The following is a 16,830-nucleotide window of genomic DNA, read 5'->3' as shown; positions in this document are numbered from 1 at the left end:
TGAAAACAGTCTATGTTAAACCTGAAAAATGCGAATTCCACCACCTAAACCCGACCCTGCCAAGATCCAAGCAGTCGTTAACTGGCCCACTTCCACCACCCGCGAATAACTACGTTTCCTTGGATTCCTCAATTTCTACCGTCGATTCGTCCGTAATTACTGCAAGGTCGCTATTCCCCTCACATCCACCAGCTACCTCTTTCAATTGACCCCGGCAGCATCCCAAGCATTCAGTCAACTCAAGACCCTGTTCACCAGTGCGCCCATTCTTCACCACCCCGACCCTTCCCTCCAGTTCGTGGTCAAGGTTGACGACTCGGACACGGGGGCAGGGGCTGTCCTGGCCTTGGAAGAGAAGTGGCACTGGCTGGAGGGGACTGAAATACCATTCATAATTTGGACAGACCACAGGAATCTCTCTTACCTCCGTTCCGCCAAACGCCTTAACCCTCGACAAGCTCACTGGGCTCTCTTCTTGAGCAGGTTTAATTTCAATCTCTCCTTCCATTCTGGCTCTAAAAAACAGCAAACCAGATGCCCTGTCTCAAGTTTACTCACCCCCCCACCAGCCCTGACAAACCGTAACCCATTCTTCCGTCCTCGTGCTTCGTTGGAGCAGCCACTTGGCAGATCGAACAGATGGTTAAGGAGGCCCAAAATACTCACCCGCATCCCAAGACTGGGCCTCCATTGCCTATCCCTAGCCACCTTTGGTCCCATATCGCTCTGGACTTCGTTACCGGTCTACCTCCTTCTGAAGGTAACTCTATCATTCTCGCTATTGTCGATCTCTTTTGCAAATCTGTCCAATACGTACCCCTCCCCTATCTACCATCCGCCTTCGAAACTCCTAACGTCCTTGTACAGCATGTCTTTAGACTCCACGGTATTCCCATTGATATTGTCTCTGACAGAGGTCCTCAGGTCTCATCCCTGGTATGGAAGGAATTCTGTAAAGCAGTGGGCGCAGCAGCCAGCTCGTCATCAGGATATCATCAACAGAGCGGGCAAACCAATCCCTAGAATCAGCCCTCCGTTGTGTTGCTGCACGCAACCCCTCTTCCTGGCGCTCATTCCTCCCGTAGATTGAGTACACCCACAACTCTCTCACCAGTTCCGCTACCGGTATGTCTCCATTCATGGCTTGCTATGGTTACCAACTGCCATTATTCAAAGAACAGGAGCAGGCAGTGGCGGTCCCTGCAGTCAAGGATCATCTCCAGGCACTGTGGAAAGACGTCCGTGCGGCATTGACCCGGTCCGCCGCACACAACAAACAGCTCACGGACCGTCATCACTCCCCGACACCCGAATACAAGGTGGGCCAATCTGTCTGACAACCCTCTCACGACCTCCCGCTTCAAATTGAATCCTGTAAGCTCACTCCCCATTTCATTGGCCCTTTCCATCCATCCATTTTCTTAGCCACTTGTACTCACTAGGGTTGCGGGTGTGCTGGAGCCTATCCCAGCTATCATTGGGCAGGAGGCGGGGTACACCCTAAACTGGTTGCTAGCCAATCGCAGGGCACATATAAACAAACAACCATTCGCACTCACTTTCACACCTACGGGCAATTTAGAGTTGTCAATTAACCTACCATGCATGTCTTTGGGATGTGGGAGGAAAACGGAGTACCCGGAGAAAATCATTGACCCTTTCCCAATTACCAAAATTATAAATTCGTCCAGTTGAAGGTTCCACAGTCCTTAAAGATTCATCCAACCTTCCACATCTCTTTGCTCAAGCCTGTCTCCACCTGCGCCCTAAGCCCTCCGGCCGAACCCCCGGATTATTGAAAACCATCCGGCCTTTACGGTGTAGTGCATCCTCGACGTGAGGCCTAAGGGGACGGGGTTCCAGTACCTGGTCGCTGGCAATGGTACGGGCCGGAGGAGTGGTCTTGGATTTACATACCCTTTTAGACGAAGGGGAAGCCTGGCAGGACGCCAGGAGGCGTCCGTTAAGAGGGGGATACTGTCATATGATGCCCTGCAGTTCCATTATTGGAGCCGGGAGGGCAGTTTGCTTCCTCTCTCCCCCCTCACCTCTGTTTTCAGCACCGGTCTCCAATCAGCCTCAACACCACCGGTATATAAGTCTGCCTGTTCCAGGAAATCCTCGCCAAAGTATTGCAGTTACTTCCAGAGGTACCACGGCCCATTTACCTCACGTAAGCAACTCTATTCCTCGGTCCCTTTTTTGACTCCTGTGTCTGATCCACGTCATTCCTGCCACCAAACCAGCCGCCTGTCCTCACCACTGCCTGCCAGCTGTCCACGCCACCGCTTCCCAACCCACCTAGGACCACCACCATTTCCTTTCCTCAATAAACAGTTCATCATTTTACATCTGCGTCCGCCTGCTCTTGGATCCAGCTAATCCCCAGATGTTGTGTTAAACATAAATAAAACCAGAATACAATGATTTGCAAATCATATTCAACCCCTATTTAATACACTACAAAGAAGGCGGTACGGTGGACGAGTGGTTAGAGCGTCTGCCTCACAGTTCTGAGGACCAGGGTTCAATCAGAGATTGCATGTTCTCCCTGTGCCTGCATGGGTTTTCTCCGGGCACTCCGGTTTCCTCCCACATCCCAAAAACATGCCTGGTAGGTTAATTGAAGACTCTAAATTGCCTGTAGGTGTGAATGTCAGTGTGAATGGTGGTTTGTTTGTATGTGCCCTGCGATTGGCTGACGACCGGTTCAGGGTGTACCCCGCCTCCCGCCCGAAGCTAGATGGGATAGGCTCCAGCATCCCCGCGACCCTGGTGAGGATAAGCGGTATAGGAAATGGATGGATGGATGTTCATATTAAAGTAGCGGAGTATGCGGTTGTTTTAAATATACAATGTGTAATTCTCGTTGTTTAATTTGACAGTAACCTTCACCTGATTGGCAATAAACTGCTTGACTCCTCTTTTTTTAAAATATTTACCAATCATATCTGTCAAACAGCCACTTGTTGTGAAGTGAGTTGAGTCACCTGCCAACATACAGCACTCATATCTCAAGTTTGTACTTGCAAAACATCTGCCAGTTCACACTTATATGTGAATAACTCAAAAATCGGATCACGTGTATCTCATGGCACCACTGCAGTCTTAATCTAAACAGATCAGACCAAAGCAACAGACACATTTACAGTTATTGCAATAATAAATATGCACTTCCCTCCAAAAGTACAGAAACAGTGAGGCTAATTAATTTAGTTTTGCAATGGGCTGTAAAATTTGAGTTTAACATCAAAAGATGACTAGGAGACAAGTGATTTACACTGCAGCTTTTAATTCTAATTCTCTGAGGTCACTAAAAGCTGTTTGAGAGTCCTTCTTTACAGCTGTCATCAATTGCTGCTGTTTTCCGAGCTCCCCCAGTTCGGTATCTGTTACTTAGTACACGAGTTGTTTCTTTCATCTTCAGAACATTCCAGATAACTGTATTGCGCATGGTCAATGTTTGTGGCTGCTCCCTGGTTTTCATCTTGGTTGCATCTCTAACTAGTATAAATGTACTATGAACAAGCAAAACCCAAAGCATATATATATATATAAAATGAACAAATGTAAGTCACTGTCTTCTTTTCCTTTCGGCTTGTCCCATTAGGGGTCACCAGAGCGTGTCCTTTTCCATGTACCGTAAGCCTCTCTCCTGCATCCTATTCTCTAACACCAACTGCCCTCATGTCTTCCGTCACCACATCCATCAACCTTCTGTTTAGTCTTCCTCTAGCTCTCTTGTCTGGCAGCTATATCTTCGCCATTCTTCTACCAACATACTTACTATCTCTCCTCTGGACGAAGTCCAAACCATCAAAGTCTGCTCTCTCTAACTTTGTCTCCAAAACATATAACCTTGGCTATCCCTCTGATGATCCTGTACAATCTTGACACTCCAAGAGAGAACCTCAACATCTTCATTTCCGCTACCTCCAGCTCTGCTTCCTGTTGTCTCTTAAGTACCACTGTCTCTAATCCATACATCATGGCTGGCCTCACCACGGTCTTATAAACTTTGCCCTTCATCCTAGCAGAGCCTCTCTCTTATAAACTTTGCCCTTCATCCTACCAGAGCCTCTCTCTCACACGATACACCTTACACCTTCCTCTATCCGTTCCAACCTCCTTGGACCCGTTTCTTCACTTCCTAACCACACTCACCATTGCTCTTTACTGTTGACCCCTCGTATTTAAAGTCCACCACCCTTCTCATTCATGCACATATTTTCAATCTAACTTCGTCTAATCTTCTTTCCTCTCCTTCCCAGTGCATGTCTCCATCTTTCTAATTGTTCCTCCACCTGCTCCCTGCTTTTACTGCAGATCACAATGTCATCCGCGAACATCATGGTCCATTGGTATTCCAGTCGAAGCTCATCTGTCCCGCTATCCATCACCATTGTAAACAGGAAGGGGCTCAGGGCTGATCCCTGATGCACTCCCACCTCCACCTTAAATTCCTCTGTCAGACCCACACGACATCTCACCACTGTTCTGCTCCCCTCATACATGTCCTGTATTATTCTAACATACTGTATTATTCTAACATACCAAGATGGCGCCTACCAGTGTGGTCGCCTCGGTAACGCGCTCTCTAGTATTGTCTTTGTTTTTGTGTTTTTCGTCCGTCTATGGAGACCTTACACGACTCACTTACACAAGGGGAGACCTGCTAACCATCAAGGAGGCTACTCCGGACTTTCTGTCACCAACTTTCGAAAATCCGCTCAGTTTGTTCCCCGAGTTACTCACCGGAGCGGCGTCTGTGGTTTTCGGCGCATGGAGGCGGAAGCGGCGCCACAGAGGGAAACGAGCCGGCATTCAGGTGAAACTCCGCAAGAGAGGACACAGATTGGCGTTCCCGTCGATCCACCTCGCGAATGTACGCTCCCTACCCAACAAAATGGACGAGCTTCATCTTCTGTTAAAGACCAGTAAAGACTTCGGACGTTCCGCGGCCATGTGCTTTACGGAGACCTGGCTTTGCGACGCCGTACCCGATGGCGCCGTCATGTTCCCGGCTTCAAAATTCATCGAGCGGACCGCAACATGGAATCATCGGGGAAAACAAAGGGCAGCGGGATATGCCTCCATATCAACGAAAAATGGTGTACGGACGTCACGGTGCTCAGCACACACTGCAGCCCGCATTTGGAGTCGCTGTTTTTGAACTGTAAACCATTCTACTCGCCACGTGAGTTTGCATCATTTATACTGGCTGGAGTCTATATTACGCCTCAAGCTAACACGAACGCCGCATTGCTAACGCTCGCCGAACAAGTCAACGAAATTGAAAAAAAACACCCGGACTCACCCCTCATTATTCTCGGAGACTTTAACAAAACTAAACTCAACCACGAACTCCCTAAATACAAGCAGCACATCGACTGTCCTACCAGGGAAAATAATACTTTAGACCACTGCTACACTACGGTAAAAAACGCATACCGTGCTATACCTCGTGCAGCCCTGGGCTCGTCTGATCACTGCTTAATTCACTTAATACCGACGTACAAGCAAGAACTTAAATGTGTGAAGCCTACAGTGAAAACAGTCAAAAAGTGGACCAATGAAGCCAAGATGGAACTTCAAAGCTGTTTAGACTGCACAGACTGGAGTGTCTTTGAAAATTCAGCTGGCAGCCTGGATGAATATACGGACACTGTCACATCCTATATCAGTTTCTGTGAAGAGGTTTGTGTACCAACAAAATCATTTCGGACATTCAACAACAACAAGCCGTGGTTCACTGCTAAACCTAAGCAGCTTCGCCAAGCTAAGGAAGATGCATATCAGAGCGGGGACAGGGCCCTGTATAATCGAGCTAGAAACCAGCTTACTAAAGAAATTAACATTGCAAAGAGGATCTATGCAGCAAAGTTGGAAAAACAGTTTAGCGCCAACGACTCTAAATCAGTCTGGCATGCATTCCAATCGCTGACTAATTACAAGCGACGATCCCCCCAAGCTGAGAACAATAGCACACTAGCCAACGACTTGAATACCTTCTAATGCAGATTTGAAAAGGACAGTTTCACTCCAAACACCCACCCGGCCGCACCCGCGACCACAACCACACCTCTGACTTCTGCATTAACCATCCATGAACAGAATGTGAGACGCATCTTCAAACAACAGAAGATTAACAAAGCGGCAGGACCGGACCATGTGTCCCCATCCTGCCTCAAAGTCTGCGTGGACCAGCTCGCTCCAGTCTTCACTCAGATCTTCAACAGATCTTTGGAAATGTGCGAAGTTCCATCCTGTTTCAAACGCTACACCATCATTCCAGTCCCCAAGAAACCTGCAATCTCTGGTCTGAATGACGACAGGCCTGTCGCTTTGACATCTGTGGTCATGAAGTCCTTTGAACGTCTCGTGCTGGGCCACCTCAAGAGTGTCACAGGTCCCCTGCTGGACCCCCTGCAGTTTGCCTACCAAGCTCGAGCATCCTGTTCGTTGACACCAGCTCAGCGTTCAACACCATCATCCCTGAACTCCTTTCATCCAAGCTTCTCCAGCTCAGCGTCTCACCTGCCATCTGCCAGTGGATTTACAGCTTTCTGACGGGCAGGACACAGCAGGTCAGGCTGGGGGAGGCCACCTCATCCACACGCAGCATCAGCACTGGGGCGCCCCAAGGTTGTGTCCTCTCTCCGCGGCTCTTCTCTCTCTACACGAACGACTGCACCTCAGCGAACCCGGCTGTCAAGCTCCTGAAGTTTGCAGATGACACCACTGTCATCGGCCTCATCAAGGACGGTGACGAGTCTGCATATCGACAGGAAGCGGAGCGGCTGGAGCTGTGGTGCGGCCGACACAGCCTGGAGCTGAACACGATCAAGACTGTAGAGATGATCGTGGTCTTCAGGAGGCATCCTTCGCCACAGCTGCCCCTCACGTTGTCCAGCTGCCTTGTGTCAACCGTCGAGACCTTCAAGTTCCTGGGAATTACAATCTCTCAGGACCTGAAGTGGGCGACCAACATCGACTCCATCCTCAAAAAGGCCCAGCAGACGATGTACTTCCTGCGGCTTCTGAGAAAGCATGGCCTGCCACCGGAGCTGCTGAGACAGTTCTACACAGCGGTCATCGAATCAGTCCTGTGTTCTTCCATCACAGTCTGGTTTGGTGCTGCTACAAAAAAGGACAAACTCCGACTGCAACGGACAATCAAAACTGCTGAAAGGATTGTCGGTACCCCCCTACCCACCATTGAGGACTTGCACGCTGCCAGAACTAAGACAAGGGCATACAAAATCCTCTCGGACCGTCTGCACCCCGGTCACCAGCTCTGCCAGCTCCTTCCCTCAGGTAGGCGCTACCGATCACCGCAAACTAGAACTAGTCGACATTCCAACAGCTTTTTCCCTCTTGCGATCAACTTCTTAAACACCTAACCTATAATTCCATTACAACAAGCTGGAAATTTTTTGACTTGAGTTCGTTTCACATTTCTGTGGGGCCAATTATGTATTACTCGTGCACTCACTGTAGTTGTCTCGACATGCTGCACTATTTGCATATACTGGCCACTCATGCCAGAGTAGCATCTGCTCCATTTGCACACTGATTGAGGAGTATCTGTAACATTTGCACAGCCAACATTGTCCGAGATGATCGCACTACTCGTCACTTTAAACCGCATACACTCCTTGAAGTCTCAGCCCCCTTTGCACAATGGTCATTGCACCGGACTATTGCAATATTAGTCATTCGAACTGCTCTAAGTGCTGGAGGACTCTGCATCTTTTTGCACAATTGTTTTTTGTCAATGTCTTTATGTCCCCAAAGTGTTCTGTAAACTGTTGTACTAGAGCGGCTCCAACTACCGGAGACAAATTCCTTGTGTGTTTTGGACATACTTGGCAAATAAAGATGATTCTGATTCTGATACCTCTGCTACTACAGACTTCCACATGGAGTACCACAGTTCCTCTCTGGGTACTCATAGGCTTTCTCTAGATCTACAAAGACACAATGTAGCTCCTGCTGACCTTCTCTGTACTTTTCCATCAGCATCCTCAAGGCAAATAATGCATCTGTGGTACTCTTTCTAGGCATGAAACCATACTGTTGCTCGCAAATACATCTGTCCTGAGTCTAGCCGCCACTACTCTTTCCTATAACTTCATTGTGTGGCTCATCAACTTTATTCCTCTGTAGTTCCCACAGCTCTGCACTTCACCCTTGTTCTTAAAAATGGCCACCAGCACACTGTCCTCCATTTCTCAAGCATTTCCTCACCCGCTAGAATTCTGTTGAACAAGCTGGTCAAAAACGCCACACCCACCTCTCCTAGATGCTTCCATACCTCCACAGGAACGTCATCAGGACCAACTGTCTTTCCATTTTTCTTGAGTGACTTTTCTAACTTCCCCCTTTTCGAACTCCCCCCCCCCCCCCCACACTTGCCTCTTATACTCTCCCTTCTCTCTCATTTTCCTCATTCATCAACTCCTCAAAGTATTCTATCCATCTATCCAACACACGACTGGCACCACATTTCCATCTGTGTTCTTAATCACCCTAACCTGCTGTACAGCCTTCCTATCTTTATCCCTCTGTCTGGCCAACCTGTATAGCTACTTTTCTCCTTTTAGTGTCCAACCTGCCATACATGTCATCATATGTTTCTTGTTTGGCCTTTGCCACCTCTACCTTTGCCCTATGTCGCATTTCCATGTATTCCTTTCTCCTCTCCTCGGTCCTCTCACTGTACCACTTCTTCTTAGCTAACCTCTGTCCTTGTATGATTTCCTGTATTTTGAAGTTCCACCACCAAGTCTCCTTATCCCCTTTCCTACCTGAAGATACACTAAGTACTCTCCTGCCTGTGTCTCTGATCACCTTGGCTGTAGTGGTCCAGTCTTCCGGAAGCTCCTCCTGTCCAACAAGAGCCTGTCTCACCTCTTCTCAAAAAGCCGCACAACACTCTTGAGTGTTCGCCGTGTCATCACCAAATGGTCACGTGGTGTCTTGGTTGGCAGAAAGCCTGTGGAAGTCAATGACTGCCATGACTTATCTGGTTATTCACGCTTATTTCAGTTAATAATTAGATGTCAGTGTCGTGTTATGGGATGTACATACAGATTGTCAATGAAGGATTCTTAGAGCTTTTACAGCATCTCAAAGACGCATGAAGCTCATTGAAAGTTTACATGGAGCCATTTAATCTGACACAACTGGCACCCTACTAACTGACCCGGTTTGCTTTTAGCACTTTATATGGTAAAGATAAGACACTTAACCTTGTAATAAATTGTTTTGCAACATAATATTATGATATTAGATATATTGTTCATATTTAATGATACAGTCCCCTCAAAAGTATTGGAACAGCAAGGTCAAGTCCTTTGTTTTTGTTGAATAATGAAGAAATTTATTGCAGCCCAATTTGGTGGGGGGGGGGGGGGCACAAGGGGGTGCAAACTGTAGGCTGGAGCCTGGATAAAAGCAGGAGCCTGGGTAAATGCAGAGTGTAGCGTCAGGAACACTCTGTATCTTAAAACTTTGCCAAACAAATATGAGCGTTCATCCAAAGAATTCCATACCGGATCGGTCGTGACGTCAACAACGTCTGGTACCGGCGCCGTTAACCTACAGGGCGCCGGTGGAGATTCAGCTACTATGGGTCAAAGACGAAGGAGAGATGGAAAGCAGTTTCTTCGGCAGAAAGATAAGACGAACGCACAGAGCCTAGAACTGGATGTGGGGACTTTGAATGTTGGGACTATGATGGGAAAAGCTCGGGAGTTGGTTAACAAGATGATTGGGAGAAAGGTTGATATATTGTGCGTCCAGGAGAGCAGGTGGAAAGGAAGCAAGGCTAGAAGTTTAAATTCTAGGGGCAGGGTTTAAATTTAGATGGGAAGAGAAAAGGATTAGGGGTTATTTTAAAGGATATTTATTTTAAAGGAAGTTAGCTAAGAATGTCTTAGAGGTGAAAAGAGTATCAGATCAAGTGCTGAGGCTGAAACTTGAAATTGAGGGTGTTATGTATAATGTGATAAGTAGCTATAACCCACAGGTGGAATGTGACCTAGAGGTGAAAGAGAAATTCTGGAGGGAACTGGACGAAGTAGTTCTGAGCATCCCAGACAGTCAGAGAGTCGTGATTGGAGCAGATTTTAATGGAAATGTGAGTGAAGTAAACATGGGTAATGAAGAAGTGCTGGGTAAGTTTGTCATCCAGGTAAGAAACCTCAAGGGACAGATGGTGGTAGACTTTGCAAAAAGGATGAAAATGGCTGTAGTGAACACTTTCTTCCAGAAGAGACAAGGATATAGGGTGACCTACAAGAGCGGAGGTAGATGCACGCTGGTGGATTACATCTTGTGCAGACGATATCATCTAAAGGAGACTACTGATTGTAAGGTAATGATAGGGGAGAGTGTGGCTTGACAGGATAGGGTGGTGGTGTGTAAGATGACTCTGATGGTGGGGAGGAAGATTAAGAAGACAAATGCAGAGCAGCGAACCATGTGGTGGAAGCTGAGAAAGGAAGAGTGTTTTGCGGCTTTTCGGGAAGAGGTGAGAAAGGGTCGCGGTGGACAGGAGGCGCTTCCAGAAGACTGGACCACTACAGCCAAGGTGATCAGAGAAACAGGCAGGAGAGTACTTGGTTTATCTTCTGGTGGGTTAGGGGAGAGGGAAACTTGGTGGTGGAACCTCAAAGTACAGGAAATCATACATCGTACAAGGAAAGAGCAAAGCTAAGAAGAGGTGGGGTACTGAAAGGACTGAGGAGAGGAGAATGGAGTACATGGAGGCACAACCTAGAGCGAAAGTTGAGGTGGCAACAGCCAAACAACAGGCCCATGATGACATGTATGCCAGGTTGGACACAAAACAAGGAGAAACAGATCTCTACAGGTTGGCCAGACAGGGAGAGAGAGATGGTAAAGATTAGGTTAGGGTGATTTAAGGATAGAGATGGAAATGTGTTTACTGGTGCCAGTAGTGTGCTGCATAGAGGGAATAGAATACTTTGAGGAGTTGATGAATGAGGAAAATCAGAGAGAGAAAAAGAGTAGAAGAGCCAAGTGTGGTGGACCAGGAAGTTTCAATCATTAGTAAGGGGGAAGTTAGCAAGGCACTAAATAGGATGATAAAATGGAAAATGCAGTTGGCCCTGAAGACAATCCTGTGGAGGTATGGAAGCATATTGGAGAGGTGGCTGTGGAGTTTTTGACCATCTTGTTCAACAGAATTTTAGAAGTATGAGAAGATGCCTGGGGAATGGAGGAAAGGTGTGCTGGTGCCCATTTTTAAAAACAAGAGTTGTGGGAACAATAGTGGAATAAAGTTGATGAGACACACAAGGAAGTTATGGGAAAGCGTAGTAGAGGCTAGACTCAGGACAGAAGTGAATATTTGCGAGCAACAGTATGGGTTCATGCCGAGAAAGAGTACCACAGATGCATTATTTGCCTTGAGAGTTTTGATGGAAAAGTACAGAGAAGGTCAGAAGGAGCTACATTGTGTCTTTGTATATCTAGAGAAAGCCTATGACTAGAAAAGGTGGAGGCATGCACTGGAAAAGAGATGAATGAAGATTAGCCAAAGTAAGACAGAGTATATGTGGATAAATGAGAGTGGGAAGTGTGAGGCTTCAGGGAGAAGCGATAGCAGGGGTGGAGGACTTGAAATTCTTAGGGTCAACAGTCCAGAGCAATGGTGAGTGTGGAAACGAAGTGAAGAAACGAGTCCAAGCAGGTTGGAACGGGTGGAGGAAGTTGTCAGGTGTGTTATGTGACAGAAGTGTCTCTGCTAGGATGAAGGGCAAAGTTTATAAGACAGTGGTGAGGCCAGCCATGATGTACGGAATAGAGACTGTGGCATTGAAGAGACAACAGGAAGCAGAGCCGGAAGTGGCGGAAATGAAGATGTTGAGGTTCTCTCTATGATTGACCAGGTTGGTTAAAATTAGAAATGAGCTCATCAAAGGGACAGCCAAGGTTAAAAATTTTGTAGACCAAGTCAGAGAAAGCAGACTTCGATTGTTTGGACACGTTCAGAGGAGAGAGAGTGAGTATATTGGTAGAGGGTCATGAGGATGGAGCTGCCAGGCAAGCAAGCTAGAGGAAGACCAAAGAGAAAGTTGACAGATGTAGTGAGGGAAGACATGAGGGCAGTTTGTGTTCGAGAGGAGGATGCAGGAGATAGGCTTACCTGAAAAAGGATGACACGCTGTGGCGACCCCTAACGGGACAAGCCGAAAGGAAAAGAAGAAGTACACTGAAGACATTTGGGTTCCAGGTCAAAAGATGAATATGAGACAAAAGTTCAGAATTCCAGCTTTTATATCATGTTTTTTTCATCTCGATGTGTTAAACAACTCAGGACGAAGCACCTTTTGTGTGAAGCTACCCACTTTTCAAATGAGCAAAATATTGAAACGTGACTGATGGATGTTTCTAGCTGCTCAGGTGTTGCCTTTTAGATTGATTGCTTCAACATTAGACAGTGCTTGTTTTTGGCTTTGGGTTTCACCTGTGAAAACTGTATTTGCTATTAAGCAAACATGAAGACCAAAGAGCTGTCTATGGGAGAAAAGCAAACCATTTTGAAGCTGAGAGAAGAGAGAAAATCAATCAAAGCTATTGCACAAACATTGGGCATAGCCAATACAACAATTTGGAATGTCCTGAAAAAGAAAGAAACTACTGGTGTAATGAGCAACAGACACCGAACAGGTCGGCCAAGGGTATCAACAGCAGTTGATGACAGAAATATTGTGAGAGCTGTGAAGAAACACCCAAAGACAACAGTCAGTGACATCACTGCCGACCTCCACAAGGCAGGGGTGAAACTAGCAACCCTTTATTGCTCAGTGACTGTTTTTCTCAATGTCTTTATGTCTCAAAAGTGTTCTCTGTCAATTGACTGTCTGCTGTCGTACTAGAGCGGCTCCAACTTCTGGAGACAAATTCCTTGTGTTTTTTTTGAACATATTTGGCAAATAAAGATGATTCTGATTCTGATTCTGATTCTGATCTACTGTTCGAAGAAGACTTCGAGAGAAGAAATATACAGGCCATACCACAAGATGCAAACCACTGATCAGCAAAAATAATCAGAAGGCCATATAGGATTTTGCAAAGTACAGAGATGAGCCACAAAAGTTTGGGAACAATGATTTATGGACTGACAAAGCTTAACCTCTATCAAAGTGATGGAAAGGCCAAAGTATGGCGAAAGAAATGAACTGCTTATGATCCAAAACTCAAGCTCATCTGTGAAGCATGGTGGAGGTAATATCATGGCTTGGGCTTGCATGGCTGCTTCTGGAATGGGCTCACTAGTCTTTATTGATGATATAAGTCATGAGGGTAGCAGCTGAATGAATTCTGAAATATATATTTTTTTAAAAACATTTTGTCTGGTAATTTACAGAATAAAATCCATCCATACGGGAGAAGCTTCATCATCCAACAAGACAATGACCCATAACACACTACCAACACAACAAAGGACTTCATCAGGAGGTAAAAAGTGAAATTTCTTTGAGTGGCCAATTCAATCACCGGACCTTAACCCAACAGAGCATGCATTTTACCTCCTGAAGAGGAGACTGAAGGGAGAAACCCCCAGAAACAAACAAGAACTGAAAGAGGCTGCAGAAAAGGCCTGGAAAAACATGTAAAAAGAGGAATGCAACAGTCTTAAGTCAATGGGTCGCAGGCTTGATGTAGTTATTACAAGTAAGGGTTATGCCACCACATATGAAATGTTTTTCACTTTGTTTAGTTCATAATGACTGTTCCAATACTGGCGGCACGGTGGGCGACTGATTAGAGCATCAGCCTCACAGTTCTGAGGACCCGGGTTCAATCCCCGCCCCCCCTGTGTGGAGTTTGCATGTTCTCCCCGTGCCTGCGTGGGTTTTGCGTGGGCACTCCGGTTTCCTCCCACATCCCAAAAACATGCATGAATTGGAGACTCTAAATTCCCCTAGGTGTGAATGTGAGTGCGAATGGTTGTTTGTTTGTATGTGCCCTGCGATTGGCTGGCAACCAATTCAGGGTGTACCCCGCCTCCTGCCCGATGACAGCTGGGATAGGCTCCAGCACGCCCGCGACCCTAGTGAGGAGAAGCGGCTCAGAAAATGGATGGATGGATGTTCCAATACTCACTTGGAAAGTGGGTGGCTTCAAACAAAAGGTGCTCTGTCCTGTGTTGTTTGACACATCTAGATGTAAATTCCATGTAAGAAAAGATGGAATTCTGAACTTTTGTCTCATATTCATCTTTTGATCTAAAACCCAAATGTCGTCAGTATACAACGAAAACAAAGTTCTGTTACAATACTTTCGGAGGGGACAGTATTTGGCACAGACAAACAAAAGATAAATCTCACATTAGGTAATAACTTGTGTCTCACTCTTCAATACTTGACGCCTGCATTACTTTTGGTGATATTTTACCTGTTAAGTAGGCCTACTATCTTTTACAAATTACAAATGGATATGAGCCTCATTATATGCAAATACATCACATCGTATTAATGACGTATTAATGACGTAATGACGTCACATCTGAACATTTTCCAATCAACAACTGAATGATTGACACTTCAATGCGTCAAGAGACTTGTCGAGGTTAATAAAAAAAAATTGTGTATGCCGAAATTAAAAGTTGACAATCAAATATATTTGGATTTGGGACACATTTGTGCGTAACTTCGTATTTAAGGCAAATTCTAGCTGCTGCAGTTGTAGAATCTTTGCTGCATAGGTTTGCTTGGCATCAGCTGGCCCAAACTTGCATACTGCGATAAAAAGACACGAAAATAAGGTTTCTTAGCCAAAATTATATGGAGGTGAATGGGACTTCTACTAACCAATGTTAATGCGCATGCACCAGAATTACATCGTGATGACGTTTCGCGAACAGGAAGGGAAGTGAAAGTCCCCTAATTTCATGCAATGAGCATATTTACAACATTTAAAACTTGAATACTGCACATTACCTTATCATAAAGACCAGGTACCAAGGTGTATAATGTAATAAAATAATTTGAATAAGCAACGTTTGTAGTTCCATTTGTATTATAACACTTATCCTCATTTGGATCGTAATAAGGTAATAACAAGATAATAAACTGAGACTGGACAAGCACGCGGACTACACGGAAAACCCTGGCCAATTACAGCAATGCATTGGTCAACACTGTAGCTGCTTAGATGTTTTAACCACTGACGTTAGATATGAAGAGTAGATACGCCATCGTGCTGTCTGGAGGAAGTAGAACATTTGACTGCGGCCAAGCCAGCCTCCACTCGTAAAGTAGCAGTCAACCCAGCCGCCCGTAATTTTGTTCATACTAGGCATTCTGGTAACAAGTCACCAACTCGTGGCGAATGTCATCGTCAAAATAAAAGCCTCCCAATAATACGGACGTCAATGCTCTTCGGTTTAGGAATGCAACCAGCAAAGTTAATTTGAATCTTGAAATACATTACATACATACATACATACATTACAAAATGTACTTTATTTGATATCTTGGGAAAATTTAATGGCAATGGACTGCACTTATATAGCACTTTATCTCCATCATCACAGTGCCCAAAGCGCTTTACAAAGCCTCACATTCACACACACATTCATAAACCAATGGGCGACTGCTGCCATGCAAGGCACTGCCAGGCCCACTGGGAGCAAATTAGGGTTCAGTGTTTTGCCCAAGGACACTTCGACAAGCGGACAGTCGTAACAGGGATTCGAACCTGTTCTACCGACTGAGCCAAAGCCACCCCAACATAATCCCATTGGTATCGCATGACAAGTCCAGATCAATGGGACAGACCACCAAGGACTCCACGAAAAGAGGTTTGATGAAGATCTGATATTGTATTTCAAAATAAAAGTCTCTGAAAACGGCATATGTTGCTGTCATTACCCATGACTGTAAAAATGAAAATCTGTTAAATATTTTTAGTGAGATATCGCAACACCGGTCGAGTTCTGGGGGACACTACACCTCCCCAGGTCACCAACAAAAGAGGTCCCATCCAAATCTGATTTGGCATTTCAAACTAAAAGTCCCCTGAAATTGGTATATTTCACTGTCATGAACACGGCTTTCAAAAATTCATTTAAAAAATCTGTGAGTTATTGCAACACCAGTCCAGTTCTGGGGGACACTAACCTCCCCAGGTCTCCAACAATAGATGTCCCATCCAAATCTGATGTGGCATTTCAAAATAAAAGTATCCTGAAATTGTTATATTTCACTGTCATGATCACGGATTTCAAAAATTATTTTAAAAAAATCTGTGAGTTATCACAACACCAGTCCAGTTCTGGGGGACACTACACCACCCCAGTTCTCCAACAAAAGAGGTCCCATCCAAATCTGATGTGGCATTTCAAAATAAAAGACTCTTGAAATTGGTATATTTCACTGTCATGATCACGGATTTAAAACATTATTTTAAAAAAAGATGTGAGTTATCGCAACACCAGTACAGTTCTGGGGGACACTACACCACCCCAGGTATCCAACAAAAGTGGTCCCACCCAAATCTGATGTCCAGCCATCCATCCATTTTCTACCGCTTGTCCGAGGTCGGGTAGACTGGTTGGGCAAACTCCCATCCACCCTCGAGGACCTTCCCGAGGGTACAGAGCTGGTCCACCGTTCCATGGCCAGGACGAAAACCACACTGCTCCTCTTGAATCTGAGATTCAACTTCACGATGAACCCTCCTTTCCAGCACACCCGAATAGACCTTACCAGGGAGGCTGAGGAGTGTGATCCCCCTGTGGTTGGAACACACCCTCTGGTCCCCCTTCTTAAAAAGGGGGACCACCACCCC

This window comes from Phycodurus eques, chromosome 14 (assembly GCF_024500275.1).
Source record: "Phycodurus eques isolate BA_2022a chromosome 14, UOR_Pequ_1.1, whole genome shotgun sequence".
NCBI lineage: Eukaryota > Metazoa > Chordata > Actinopteri > Syngnathiformes > Syngnathidae > Phycodurus > Phycodurus eques.
The sequence above is the reverse complement of the archived record's forward strand: the minus strand, read 5'-3'. Positions refer to the sequence as shown.